The sequence below is a fragment of the Pongo pygmaeus genome, chromosome 4, assembly GCF_028885625.2.
Source record: "Pongo pygmaeus isolate AG05252 chromosome 4, NHGRI_mPonPyg2-v2.0_pri, whole genome shotgun sequence".
Lineage (NCBI taxonomy): Eukaryota > Metazoa > Chordata > Mammalia > Primates > Hominidae > Pongo > Pongo pygmaeus.
The window spans coordinates 95179116-95192843 of NC_072377.2; the positions used below are offsets into that span (position 1 = coordinate 95179116).

The following is a 13728-nucleotide window of genomic DNA, read 5'->3' on the forward strand; positions in this document are numbered from 1 at the left end:
GTTGACATATGAGAGTCTTCCCTTTTGAAAGTCCAAACAGATTGAAAAACAAATTGTGAAATCACAGGACGACACTAAGGAATATTGCATCACTCTCCTCCCTGCCTCAACACCCCCACTTCCATTTTCTGCTCAAAAGATTTCCTAACATCTGAGAGCATCATCAGTGTAAGTTGGTATTTAAAAAGGGCTGAAATGGTTTTTAAAGCTTCCAAAGCATTTAACCTTAAAAATCATATATGGAACAAATTTACCACTGAAAGTTAATCTCAAATATATTTGTGTCTTTTATTTATTTATTTTTCGACATAGGGTCTTGCTCTGTTGTCCAAGATGGAGGGCAATGGCACAATCACAGCTCACTGCAACTTTGACCTTCTGGGCTCAAGAGATTCTCCCTCCTCAGCCTCAAAAGTAGCTGGGACCACAAGCACACACCACTACACTTGGCTAATGTTTTATTTTTTGTAGAGACACGGTCTTGCTATGTTGCGCAGGCTGGTCTCAAACTCATGGCCTCAAGCAGTCCTTCCACCTTACCCTCCTAAAGGGCTGGGATTACAGGGGTGAGCCACCATACCAAGCCTGTTTGCGTCTTATTCCATTTGAAGCACAACTGAAAGGAACACTGTTTTGTCATCAAAACAATATTAAGATGGCATTACTTTGATTTTACATGTTGTTTTTACTATTTTGGTAAGTAGGAAACAAACAAGTAAAGTTCGTTCTAGTAATTGAGTTGGTTCTAGTAATTTAAAACTAACAGTAAAAGAAAATCACAATGCTGTCAGTTCCAGCGGCCTTTACAGGAAGAGTGATCGATCATAAATTCATTCTCATCGGTGGATGCATCGCCAACCAGAGGCAGGCCCAACAACAGCTTCTTCTGTTAGAGAGGCCCAAAGCTGAAAATTCAGATAGATTAGCTGTGTTATAGTCAGTGGATGCAGCCCCAAATAGAATGCTGTTCACACTGAATTTTGACATTTTACTCAACAAATAATTATTAGTGCCTGCTATATTAGCTGTTATTGTTATTACTATTGTCAACTTTGGTCATTATTATATTTCCAATACAGAGAAGAGTGCTCAACACATAGAAAGCAATCAGTATGTATTTATTAAATGAATGAGTAGGTGACTTAATCAAGAGAGGAATTACTACTTAAAGAAGAGTAATTTTTCCCTTGTTTTACTGTGTAAAAACAGCGCTTGATAACGAGCTATATTTACTTTCTTTCAGAACCCTTCTTTGCTAAAACTTTATTTTTCTTCTGTCTCTACTGCTTAGGGTCAGTGAGCCCACACACTCAGGTGCAGGTTGATTTTCTTCCTATTTGTGGATGTCATCTATGTATCTGCCTTTTCAGGCAGTGAAATCATTCCAAAAGTTCTTGTTGACTGCAAGAGCTTGAAGGCTCTTTATTGTGAGGGGTTGAGAATACTGGCATCCATTGTGTCTTATTTAGTGACTGAAATGTGTGACACTGAGCAAGGCCTTTATCCTCGGGTCGCCTCTGTTTATCCATCTGGAAAAGGAGAAGGACAATACTCACTTGTCTGGTATGGTACTGATTGCCAAGGACTTTGTGATCCCCACAGAGAAGGTGACATTTTAGTTGCTACATATTACAAATGTTTTCCTTTCATTAATTAGGTGTTCAGATACAGATATTGAGCAAAAAATTAAAAAGCAGAGATAGTCATATAGATTTTAATAATATTTACATGTCTCCTTTATGTGTTAACTTTACATTTGATTATTTATTTTTTCTTTTTTTTGAGACAGTCTCACTCTGTCACCCAGGCTGGAGCGCAGTGGCGTGATTTTGGCTCACTGCAACCTCTGCTTCCCAGGTTCAAGCAATTCTCATGCCTTAGCCTCCCGAGTAGCTGAGACTACAGACATGCACCACCACACCCCGCTAATTTTCTGTATTTTTAGTAGAGAGGAGGTTTTGCCACATTGGCGAGGCTGGTCTCGAACTCCTGACCTCATGTGATCCACACACCTCAGCCTCCCAAAGTGCTAGAATTACAGGTGTGAGCCACTGTGCCTGGCCAACACTTGATTATTCTTTAATCTACAATCACAGATTAGAGACCATTTAGTCCAGTATTTCTTAAACAGATCGTGCCTACATTGCCCTGTATAATTTTTAAGTCTGCACATGCCCTGGCCCCAGTTTATTTTCCCCGGTTAAGAACCAGGGATCAGGACCAACCTCTCTTATTTTAAGAAGTAGAACACTGAGGGACAGCTGGTAAGTGTAGCATCGGGACAAAAATCCTTATCTTCTGACATCTTCTGATGGGTTGTTCCTGTACAACATGAAATATCTAATTTATTTGTTTGTATTGATATATTTCAAGGTAACTTTTTTTTTTTTTCTGGAGATGGAGTTTTGCTCTTGTTGCCCAGGATGGAGTGCAATGGCACAATCTCACCTCACTGCAGGCTTTGCCTCCCGAGTTCAAGCGATTCTCCTGCCTCAGCCTCCTGAGTAGCTGGGATTACAGGCGTGCTCTACCATGCTCGGCTAATTGTGTATTTTTAGTAGAGATAGGGTTTCACCATGTTGGTCAGACTGGTCTCAAACTCCTGATCTCAGGTGATCTGCCCGCCTTGGCCTCCCAAAGTGCTGGGATTACAAGCATGAGCCACTTTGCCCGGTCAAGCTAACTTTCTATATACACATTGGCAGTAACCATTGAAAACTTGTCTGCCCTGCTTTATAGTTCATAACTATTTTTTCCCCTTTCCATTTCTTCTCTAATCTATAAAGGCTTCTGAGAGTCATCTTGCTGGAAATAAATTCAATCTTTTATAAATCTTCAAAGCACATTTAACCTGTATTATATTCAGGTATTTATCAATCAGTATCGTTCTGCATTAAAGAATTTTTGTCTTCCTTTCCCTAGTTCTCCAAGTCATGAACTCCTGGAAACAGAAGTCAATACACACATTGTCCTTAGAACAATAACAACAAAATAAAAGCTTATGTACCAGGCAATGTGTTAGACCAGTGGTTCTCAAACTTTAACAATCATTAGAATCACCTGGAGTGCTTGTTGAAGTACTTAGTCCTGGGTCCCATCCCCAGAGTTTCTTATTTGGTGGGTCTGGTGCGGTAACAGGAATTTGCATTTCTATCATATTACCAGGTCATGTCATTTTGAAAAACATTCTTCTGCATGGTCTAAATTGTAATATTTGCTACTGCTCCAGTAAGTAAGTTTTATTATTCCCATTTTCTTTTCTTTTCTTTCTTTCTTTCTTTTTTTTTTTTTTTTTTTTTTTGAGATGGAGTCTTGCTGTCACCCAGGCTGAAGTGCAGTAGCGCAATCTCGGCTCACTGCAACCTCTGCCTCCGGGTTCAAGTGATCCTCCTGAGTAGCTGGAACTATAGGCACATGCCACCATTCCCAGCTAACTTTTGTATTTTTAATAGAGATGGGGTTTTGCCATGTTGGCTAGGCTGGTCTTGAACTTCTAACCTCAGGTGATCTGCCTGCCTCGGCCTCCCAAAGTGCTGGGATTACAGGCAGGAGCCACCACACCTGGCCTATTATTCCCATTTTCAAAAGAGTCACACAACTAGTAAATGGAAGGGGTAAGATTGAATACACCTCTTGATAGTGCTTTGGTCTTCCCCTTAGCACACCCTCCCCTTATTTTGGAGTTTCTCTTATATATCATAAGCTCTCAAGAAATGTGCACGGGATAGCCAGGTGTGTTGTGAAGCCTGTAGTCCCAGACACTCAGGAAGCTGAGGCAGGAGGATCATTTGAGTCCAGGAGTTCAAGGCTACAGAAAGCCATGATCTCCATGATCAAGCCACTGCAATCCAGCCTGGGTGACACAGTGAGACCCCTACTCTAAAAAAAGGGAGACAGAAATGTACACAGGAGGTCACTGAATTGTTTAGACCTGGAGATAGGCCTTTGCCTAGGTTCAACTGTGATATTGGGCAAATTACATAACCTCCCTCCCACCACATGCCTCAATTTTCTCATCTGTGAATTGGAAATTCATAGTATTTACCTGTAATACACATTGTAGTTGACTCCCCAAAATTCAATCTATTCCTCTTCTACTTTATAGCAATCAGTGTGATTCAAGGAATTGCCACAGCTCTGAGAGTAAATTCTAATTAATTCAAATCAATTCAGATAACCCTAATCCTCTGTATGAGCCTTAGTTGATTACACAATAGTGTTCCTTCCCACCTCCCAATAGCTACTGTTTAGTAGCTAAGCAACTGACTAAAGTTAAGCTAACTAAAGTTATAAGGAGGAGAAGGATTTTTTTTTCACTTTTTTCATTGTTTGTAGAGGCATTCTCTCTCCTTTGCTCAACATAAATAAGGAGGTAGGGTCTGATGGCCCAACCTACAGAGAGGAGTTGATGTGAACAGGAATCCAACACTGGATGTCAGGACAGAGGCAGAACCTGGGGACCTGGAGACAAGGCAGAGATACAGGATTGATCAGCCAAACCTGATGGTGCCTTCTCTCTAGACGCTCAGTTATGTGAGTCAAAAAATGCCCCATTGTTTTAGTCAATTGGAGTTTGTGTTTTTTTTCTTCCTGTAACTTATAGTCAAACACTCTGATAACCTATGACAAAGGATTAGTATACAATTAAATGAAGTAATGCATAAAGAGTTTGGGCATATAATAAAGACTCACCTCATGTGAGCTAAAACCACTATCAAGGCAGTTTCTAGGCCCAAGAGCACAAGTGACCTTAAATGCCACTGAAAGCTCCCTTGGGGGTGTTCTCACCAGGAGGATTAGAGAAGCCAAAACAACCAGGTGAATATCTCTGTCAATGATAGACGACTTGGCTATAACAGGAAAAGATTCTAGAATTTATGGGATTATGGAACAATGAATAGAGTTAACTTTAGAAAGGAGATTTACGAAATGAGTAGCGGGTATGGATATTGTTAGTCTGTAGCTGATTAAGGCTCTGATTAAGTGAATTGCCCCAAGTCTCAGAGCAGACATGGGCCTGGTCCAAACTTAGAGCTCATATTACTTGCAGTGGATATCTGTTCTCTTGGCTGTCCAGCAGGCCACATTTTCCTTCAGGACACTGCTCTCCCACTGCATTACACATGTGACTCGTTTGGGGCTGCCAAAATGTATTTGGTTATCTTTTTTTTTTCAGTAAGCTAATACAAAATTATTGTTTCTTCAATAATTACTTTGCATTTATTGTCATCATTTCACTCCTAAATGTATTAAAATTAAAGTTTAAAAGGAAGGAAAAAAGGATAAGTAGAAGATCCTGATTACCTTTTAGTCATAGATAGTTTCCTTATGTTATCTTTTAGGGTCTGGAATACACTGACCAGTGTATTAGACAAAATTTTATGAGAATTGGTTAAAGATATAGGGAAGAAATGTATTTGGAAAAAAACAAACCAAACCAAACCAAAACAAAAACCATTATTTTGAGAGTAAATACTAGGGGGAAGAAGCTTGCAAGCCACCCGAATATGGCCTGGACTCTGGCGTGTGTGTGCGTGCTGGGGAGTGTCTTGCTGTTGGACTCTGGCATGTGTGTGAGTGCTGGGGAGTGTCTTGATGGTGATGTTGTGTCATTGCTTCATTTTTGGCATTCAGTCACTACTCAAGAAAACCAGATTGAAAATTTGGAATCTATGCTTCAGTGGATTGAAACTGGCCTCCAGTCACTAAGGAAAAAATCAAAACAAAACACACAAGAATTTAGAGAGAATATTTTTCTGCCAAAAAATAATTTTTCCTTGATGCTATTTCTTATTTGGGTCAATACTCCAATGGAAAAAATAGATAGATTGGTCAAGAGTTCAATATAATTTTCTGTGACATTTGAACTAAAGTAACTCATAAAAACTTAAACACAGGAAATTGTATCCTCTTCTGCCGATGTATGTGTGACTATTTGTCTCTCTTAAAAGAAAAAAGTAGAAGAAGAGAATTAATTGAATGGTATTTTGTTTTACTTGAAATGTTAAACTAATGTCAAACTAATTTATTTATTCAATAAATATTTATTAAGCACCTACTACATGCTGGTACTATATGCCAGGTATAGATGCTTGGGATGTGTTATTGAGCAAACAAAACCAGTAGCAAACTTGTACATGCAGATAAGGGTTTAAAATATTGTTGGCATGGGCCAGGTGCAATGGATCACACCTGTAATCCTAGCACTTTGGGCAGCTCTTTAAATAGAGACCCCCATCTCTATTTAAAGAAAAAAGGAAAAAAATTATTGTTGGCACGGTCATAAAAATGGGAACAGTAGACACAGGGGAATACAAGATTGGGGGAGGGAGTGAAGTAAGTGTTAAAAAAACTATCTGTTGGGTACCATACTCACTACCTGGATGACAGATTTGATTCATGCATACTCCAAACCTCAGCATCATGCAATATACCTGGGTAACAAACCTGCACATGTGTCCCCTGATTCTAAAATAAAAGTTCAAAAAATAAAAATAAAATAAAAATCATTGGGCTTCTGAGACTCATTTGTGAACCAATTTATTTTCTTGCTATCATTGCTATCATAATTCTTGGCTAAACAGCTGTTATAATTGCCTCAATTTTGAAAATATCAGGTTTGTTTGTTTGTTTGTTTTTGAGATGGAGTTTTGCTCTGTCACCCAGGCTGGGGTGCAATTGCGCAATCTCGGCTCACTGCAACCTCCTCCTCCCAGGTTTAAGGGATTCTCCTGCCTCAGCCTCCCGAGTAGCTGGGATTACAGGTACAAGCCACCAAGCCTGGCTAATTTTTTGTATTTTTAGTAGAGACGAGGTTTCACCATGTTGGCCAGGCTGGTCTCGAACTCCTGACCTCCAGCGATCTGCCCGCCTCAGCCTCCCAAAGTGCTGTGATTACAGGCATGAGCCACTGCTCCCGGCCTCAAAATATCAATTAGAATCTAGCTTCCTGACCTTTGTTGAGCCAAATGATATGACATGTGAGGAGAACTGGGAAAGTTAGAGGAGGTTACATAGATCTTTACAAAAACAGAGGGGCTGACTCTGGGATAATATGGAGGATACTGGGGAAAAAAAGTATTATTCAAGTGAGGAAGAATCTACATAAAAGAAGAGATTGGGATTTCTTCTTTTTCTTTCTTTCTTTCTTTCTTTTTTTTTTTTTTTTTTGAGATAGTCTCTCCCAGGCTGGAGTGCAGTGGCGTGATCTTGGCTTGCTGCAACCTCTGCCCCGCCAGGTTCAAGCAATTCTCCTGCCTCAGCCTCCTCAGTAGCTGGGATTGCAGGCACACACCACCATGCCTGCCTAATTTTTGTATTTTTAGTAGAGATAGGGTTTCACTATGTTGGCCAGGCTGGTCTCGAACTCCGAACCTCAAGTGATCCTCCCACCTCCGCCTCCAAAAGTGCTGGGATTACAAGTGTGAGCCACCACCCCTGGCCGACAATATCTTCTTGACAGAGGATTTCAACTGGAGGTCAGTTTAAGATTTTTACAATTGTCAAAAGAAGAGCAGGGTTTAAAAACGCTGAGATACACTGAGCCATAGAATTATATCATTAAACATAAGGCCATTGTCATACCTTGGAAAAATTGCTGGCTTTATCAGGTGCAACCTAAGTTATAGTAGTAGAAGTAGTAATGGTTTCAGTGTGTTGTCCAGGGTTTTTTTTGTTTTTTTTTTAAAGTAGTGATGGTAATAATAATGAAAGAAATAGTAGTAGTAATGACTTCTACTTACAAAAAGCTTACTGTTGGCCAAGCACAATTCTAGACAGTATTTCACTTCAAAAACGTCAATTATAATCTAGTTTCCTGTATCTTTATGAATTATTATTACTATTATTATTATTTTTAAGGCAGGGTCCCACTCTGTCATCCAGGCTGGAGTGTAGTGGGGCAATCATGGCTCACTGCAGCCTCAACCTCCCAGGCTCAGGCAATCCTCTGGCCTCAGCCTCCTGCATAGCTGGGATATAGGCAGGGTCTCCCTTTGTTGCCCAGGCTGGTCTCGAATTCCTGGACTCAAGCAATCCACCCACCTTGGCCTCTCAAAGAGCTGGGATTGTATGCATAGGCCACCGTAACTAGCCTAGTTTTCTGGGTTTTCTTAGTCAAATGATGATAGGTGAGGAGGACTGGGGAAACTTACAAGTTACATTGATCTTTATGAAAACAGGTGGGCCGACGCTGGGAGAATTTAAGTCACAGCTCTTCGGTGGGGTGATTAGATTACTTGCACAACATTACACAGATCTTCATCTATTCTTGGATGAATCTGTTGGGCATGGACCACTAAAGGAATAATAGATGCTCTATCATTAGGGCTTCTAATCTATTCTGAGGAGAACAGAGAGCCTTTTACTCTCAGAATCAATTCTCAGGACCTCTACCTAGTTCAGAAGAGGCCTCCTCTGGTTAAGAGACCACATGCTGGCAGGGTGCGGTGTTCACACCTGTAATCCTAACGCATTAAGAGGCCGAGGCAGGAGAATTGCTCGAGCCCAGGATTTCAAGACCAGTCTGGCCAACAGAGTGAGACAATATCTACAAAAAAAAATTTAAAAATTAGCTGGGTGTGGTGGTGCACCCCAGTGTACACACCTGCAGTCCCTACCTTGGGAGGTCGAGGCTCCAGTGAGCTGTGATTAAACCACCGCTCTCCAGCCTGGGCAACAGAGCAAGACCCTGTCTCAAAAAAAAACCCCAAACATATGTAAGCATATTCATCTACAAAAAAATTGTTTTAAAGTTAAAAAATAAAAATAAAAATAAAATAAAAAACAACAATGAAAAGAAAACAACCAGGAGACCCCATGTGTCCTGAGGTCCTGAGGTACTGGATAATCTCCAGACCCACCTAAGAGCAGAAACTTTTAGTCTATTTGAAAATCTAATTACAGAAGGAAACAAGTACCTTGGTGCTTTTGTCTCTGCTTGCAAATACAACAAAAAACTAATGGTAACTTCTTTCTTTCTTTCTCTCTCTCTCTCTTTCTCTCTCTCTCTCTCTTTCTCTCTCTCTCTCTCTCTCTCTTTCTTTCTTTCTTTTTTTTTTTGAGACAGAGTCTCACTCTGTTGCCCAGACTGGAGTGCAGTGGCATGATCTCAACTCACTGCAGCCTCCGCCTCTCAGGTTCCAGTGATTCTCCTGCCTCAGCCGCCCAGGTAGCTAGGATTACAGGCATGCACCACCACGCCTTGCTGATTTTTGTATTTTTAGTAGAAATGGGGTTTCACCATGTTGGGCAGGCTGGCTTACGAACTCCTGACCTCGGGTGATCAGCCCGCTTAGGCCTCCCAAAGTGCTAGGATTACAGGTGTGATCCACCGCGCTGGCCGTAATTTCTTTTCTCTTCCTTTCTCTGCTTCTTTCTTCTCTTCTTCCCTCCCTTCTTCCTTTCCTCCCGCCCTCCTTTCCTCCTTCCCTCCTTCTTTCTTTTCATCTATCTATTCAACAAACAAGTATTTAGAGCAGGAGTGTTCAATCTTTGGCTTCCTTGGGCCACATAGAATTGTCTTGGGCCACACATAAAATACACTAACACTAACAACAGCTGATGGACTAAAACACATACACACAAATCTTATAATGTTTTAAGGAAGTTTACAAATTTGTGTTTGGCTGCATTCAAAGCTATCCTGGGCCACATGTGGCCCATGGGCCTTGGGTTGGACAAGCTTGATTTAGAGCCTCCTTTATGCAAGGCCAGGTACTGGATGCTGGGTTTGCATGGTGAACAGAGGAAGGCCCCTGCCCCGGGAGACACAGCATAATTCCCTTATGGTATAGAACACATGAGCCATGAGGTCAGGAGCTGTGGGGTCTTGTTCACCACTGTACCCTCTACCCCTACCTAGCACAGCACATGGCAATAAGTATATGCTCAAAAATACTTTGAGTGAGTGAATACAAGTGGAGTGCTGCTTCACTGATTAAAGGGTGCTCTTGAAGTCCCTCAGCTGGTAAATGCCACCCTGCAGACTGCCCAAGTTCCCCTCAGGAAAAACAGAACCAGTGTACATTCAGATCTTAAGAGTGGTCATCCGGAATACGTACCTTATGAAAAAGTAAGGATATTCAGGTTCAGTAATGATACACTTGGTTTGCAAATAACACACGTTCGTTTTCATGTTGCTAAAGACTCCTTGCTAGGAAACGAAACACTTGTAATTTAATATGCAATGTTCTCAAGAGTCTGAGGCCAAACCACCTCAAGCTGCGAATGCCTTGGCTCTGAAGAGCCAGTCAGGGTCAGGGCAGGGCAGCACTTGGCCTGATGCTCCTCCAGAATAAACCAAACAGCCACAGGAAGTGGTTTCTGTGATTCAGTAGGTGGCACACTTCCTTTTGAGTCAGAACTGAATCACAGCTGTGAGAGGCGAAAAAGACCTATTTCTTTATCCCATACTTTTTCCCTATTCCCAGTGGTAAATTTATCACGGACTGTCATATCATGTATCCTGTTTAGTTTAGCGTATTTAAGCAAACAAAAAGAATTTGGCAAATCAACTATGGGGAAGCAAGAAAGGAGGGGGAAACACAGCCGACTGACATTAATCCAAACGTCATTATGTTGTCACAGGGCCATATTCTTAGAGGTGATTGAAAGAATTGCCACAGTGATTTTGCTGGGGTCATTCAGGCCCCTGGTTCTCTCAACTGGAGTCTGACCCATTTCCAGTGAAAGCAGTTAGATCACACTTACATGAACTGTGTTGCTTCAAATGGGCCTGCCCTCCTCTTCACTCACTGACCCTGGCTTGCTTCTTGGCATGTCTGCTGGAAGGCCATTCTCTGTCTGTCCCAGGCATGGCCCTAGTTCAGCTGTGGGTGAAATGATCCTGTTCTGAATGTACTGAATGCTGCTGGCAATGCTGTAAATTGTTGTGAGGCTTAAGGAAAAACCCCACAGGTATCAACAAGTCATAAAAACAGGCGTATTTTCTCTTCGTCTCTTTCCCACTGTGTGTTTTATTCTTCAATATTAACAGTTCTGGGAATGTAAATGTATTGAACTATATTTTCCTCTGATGAACTAGATTTTAGTATATAATTTGTGGCTTCCTTCCATACCAATTTGTTCATATTGATAGCATGCTTCAGAACAAAGCTTCAGAGCTCAGGCTATACATCCCATAACACTCTTGGAAGACCAATAATCAGACTAGAACCAGAAATCTTATTGCCATGTTAATATGTCATTTTCCTTCTGTGAAATATTCCAATAATGTAAAGAATACAAGATTCAAAGTCACATAGACCCATGTACACATTCAATCTACACAAAAGTTTGTGGAGCTGTGTGACCTTCAATAAGTCTCTTAACCTCTCTGAGCCATAATTTCCTCAGTCTGAAAAATGGGATGCTAACATAAGGCCAACATTACAGTGAGAACTAAACAAAACTTTTACATAGTGTCTAGGACAGCTCCTAGCTCATATTTAGTGTTTAAAATAAGCCTCTGACCTTTCTCTTTATTTACAATACCTTTCCATTGGGAGATAAGGACAGCATTTGGACACAACTGTACAGGCACGCTAAGTCTCATCCTTCCAAAGATGTCAGTCACATTCAGCTCCTTTAGCAGTTTCATCAACAGCACGTATAGCACATGTGATACCAAACAGCAAGTTGGGTTCCTTAATAAAGCAGTAAAGAAGGTCAGCCAGGATGTAGGCTTTAAAGCCAAGGCCAGCTCTTCTGGGCAGGACAGTTGTGGCTGATGTATGACAGCCAAATGTAATGAGAGTCCTCATTTGACATATTGAAGGGAGCATCTCAAGGATGGGCAGGGAAAAGAACCATCAGCAGTACTCACCACCAGAGCAGCAATGAGTGCCCAGGTCAAACTGGGCAAGGGCTGGCAGACAGGTGGAAATGCGAATACATCGTTAGATTTGAAAAGGCCTTTGGCAGGGCATGGTGGCTCACGCCTGTAATCCCAGCCCTTTGGGAGGCCAAGGAGGGCAGATCATGAGGTCAGGAGATCGAGACCATCCTGGCTAACACGGTGAAACCCCGTCTCTCTAAAAACGCAAAAAATTACCTGGGCGTGGTGGCAGGCGCCTGTAGTCCCAGCTACTCGGGAGGCTGAGGCAGGAGAATGGTGTGAACCCGGGAGGTGGAGCTTGCAGTGAGCCAAGATCATGCCACTGCACTCCAGCCTGGGCAACTGAGCGAAACTCTGTCTCAAAAAAAAAGAAAAGAAAAGCCCTTTTAAAATGTCCGTCTTCCCATAACCCTTTGAAGCCTCCCACGTCCCCCCAGTTCCTCCCAAATGGCATATAAAAAGGGTGATGGCTTTTAGACAAAGGCAGTAGTACTCCCCAAACAGTTAAGGTCCAGAACATCATCTTGTATATACCTGTCTTAGAGCTATCACATTGTGTACTGGGGTTTCCTGATTACGTGACAGACTTCTGCTAGACAAACTTCCTGAAGACAAGGTGTGGGTCTTATTCATCCTTTAGCCAAACCTTACCTGTAGCTCAGCATGTAGCCCGTGGTAGATGCTCAACCAATTTTGTTAACGTGAGAGAAATACAAGAAAGCCAAGTCAGAAATACCATTGTTGCTGTTAGAAAACTTCAAAGAGGAATTTGTGGTCTCTGGTGCCAAGGTGCCATAAGAGTTCCAGCTGGGTGAGCTTCTTGTGAGGAAAGGAGCCAGAAGTCAGAACCCATAGTGTGACAATATGAGAGAAAAGAGGATGAAAGCTGTTTTTAAATTGCACCTGTCTAAGGCAATCCGAGCTTGACATTCTGGAGGTCTGGGCATTGTCTGAGTGGAGTGTTGATTGTATGTCTCCTGGAGGCTTCTGTTTAAATAACTGCCAGAGCAGGATGACTCAGCAGCCAGAGGATGAGATGCTCTTGATCTGCCTCCCTCTTTAAGTGACAAATCACATTGCCCTGGGTGTCTGTGGCAATCTCTGATATGACACGCTCCTTCCTGCCAGCCCATCAACCAGGGTGGCAAGTCACAGTTACTAATCTGGAGACTGATCCAAATTGCTGACAGGCATGATCCCATGCTCCAAGTGTGGAGAATGATCTTTAAAATGAACTCTTGTCGATCTTGTCAATAGATTTTCTTTTGTTTTTTCTTTTTCTTTTTTTTTTTTTTTTTTTGATGGAGTCTCGCTCTGTAGCCAGGCTGGAGTGCAGTGGTGTGATCTCGGCTTACTGCAACCTCCACCTCCCGGGTTCAAGTGATGCTCCTGCCTCAGCCTCCCTAGTAGCTGCGACTACAGGCGCACGCCACCACACCCAGCTAATTTTTGCATTTTTAGTAGAGACGGGGTTTTACCATGTTGCCCAGGCTGCTCCTGAACTCCTGACCTCAGGTGATCCGGCCACCTCAGCCTCCCAAAGTGCTGGGATTACAGGCGTGAGCTACCACGCCCAGCCTAGATTTTGTTACTGAGACTGAGTCTCACTCTGTTGCCCAGGCTGGAGTACAATGGTATGATCTTGGCTCAATGCAACCTCTGCCTCCTGGGTTCAAGCAATTCTCTTGATTCAGCTTCCTGAGTACCTGGGATTACAGACGCCTGCCACCACACCTGGCTATTTGTATATTTAGTAGAAACGAAGTTTTGCCATGTTGGCCAGGCTGGTCTCAAACTGCTGACCTCAAGTGATCCGCTTGCCTCGGCCTTCCAAAATGCTGGGATTCTAGGCCTGAGCCATGGCACTCAGCCTTGTTTCTGAAATTTAGAGA

The 13728-nt window shown here is 42.2% G+C and overlaps 1 long non-coding RNA gene across 2 annotated transcripts; it reads right to left on the reverse strand.

The window, feature by feature from the left end:
* Positions 1 to 275: 275 nt before the first annotated feature.
* On the reverse strand, positions 276 to 12918 carry LOC129036843 (uncharacterized). Of its 2 annotated transcripts, XR_008502664.2 has the most exons (5): positions 12488 to 12918; positions 12053 to 12190; positions 11494 to 11645; positions 10711 to 10829; positions 276 to 2322 (listed from the first exon to the last, which is right to left on the reverse strand). It is a non-coding gene; the product is annotated as an uncharacterized LOC129036843 (long non-coding RNA). The 2 variants fall into 2 exon arrangements; XR_010126418.1 differs by lacking the exon at positions 11494 to 11645.
* Positions 12919 to 13728: the final 810 nt, after the last annotated feature.